Genomic DNA, 1,127 nt, shown 5'->3' with positions numbered 1-1,127 from the left:
AAAAAAAAAAAAAAAAAAAATCAACAACCCTCTATTCTGGCAGATAATAAGCAGTGAGAAATCGTAAGTACACTGGTAAGTGTTAAAAATGAGCCCACTGGCTGTCAACCTTAGTTGAAAGCTACTTGACTCTCAGTCTCTTCTTACATATTAAAAAGTAGGCTATTGCAACAGAACACTAAGGACACTGCAGACAAGTCTGTATCTGTGTCACGAACATGGGGTACTACTTCAATCGTGAAAGCTATTGGGAAATGGGTTATTAGAAAGTCAACAGAGACCACAAGATAAGTCAGTTCTGAAAGACAAAGGCATCTGGCATTCTTTGTAACACTGCTGTTCCTTCAGCAATTTGCTTTCCAGGTCGGGTAGAGGGAAAAGGCATTACTACTCGAGAGCTGCACTTGTGTGTGGTTGAGAGACATTCCTAACTGATGTTCACCCTCCAGTGACTCACTGGTCATGGCTAAGCAATGCAGGAGGCTGTCTGTCCTACTCCATCCAATATGGGATGGAGGGTGAGCAACGGACACCCTACTTGCAAACTGTCAACATTGCCACTTCTCCAGTGCAACCAGGCAACTCTATATTCTCTTCTCTGAATGGAAGCAATGGGCAGAAAAACTATTCATTGTGAGGCCTTTAGGGGCAGATGTGTGACAGCATTACAACAGCAGGAGGAATCTATTCATTCCATGTCCAAAGAGTGATGTAGCTGGAACTCCAATCTTGACTATCCAAAAGACAAGAGAGTCACTGTTTTGTGGGGCCTGAGACGGCCTTAAAAATTAAGTCCCCCTTGCCTCTTTGCCTTCAGGTGTCTGAGCCTTGAAGTTATAATGGGGTCACATTTTCAAGCTTTTCACCACAAGTATAAGGACTTTTTGTAATGTAAATCTCAGCTTTAATTTAATCATTAGACTCCAGGACCTGGAGCATTAAGGACAGGATCAAGGGAGAACAGGCAGCAATGCAGTCACTATACTGCTATCAGTCCAAAGCCACGGCTAAATTGCCTTTTTTATCTTCTGAATTTTTCATAGATTTCATAGACATTAGGGCTGGAAGGGACCTCGGGAGATCATCGAGTCCAGCCCCCTGCCCAAAGGGCAGGAAGTCAGCTGGGG

At 43.7% G+C, this 1,127-nt stretch overlaps 1 protein-coding gene across 1 annotated transcript in view; it reads right to left on the bottom strand.

Annotated features, from left to right (window-relative positions):
• The window catches only part of SLC25A33 (solute carrier family 25 member 33), a 15,645-nt gene that overhangs the window by 10,039 nt on the left and 4,479 nt on the right, over positions 1-1,127 (bottom strand). The gene's annotated exons all lie outside the window — the stretch shown is intronic.

The sequence above is a fragment of the Crocodylus porosus genome, unplaced genomic scaffold (genome assembly GCF_001723895.1).
Source record: "Crocodylus porosus isolate Cpor-Errol unplaced genomic scaffold, CroPor_comp1, whole genome shotgun sequence".
Lineage (NCBI taxonomy): Eukaryota > Metazoa > Chordata > Crocodylia > Crocodylidae > Crocodylus > Crocodylus porosus.
Note: the sequence above shows the minus strand (reverse complement) of the source record. Positions and strands in the feature narration are given on the sequence as shown.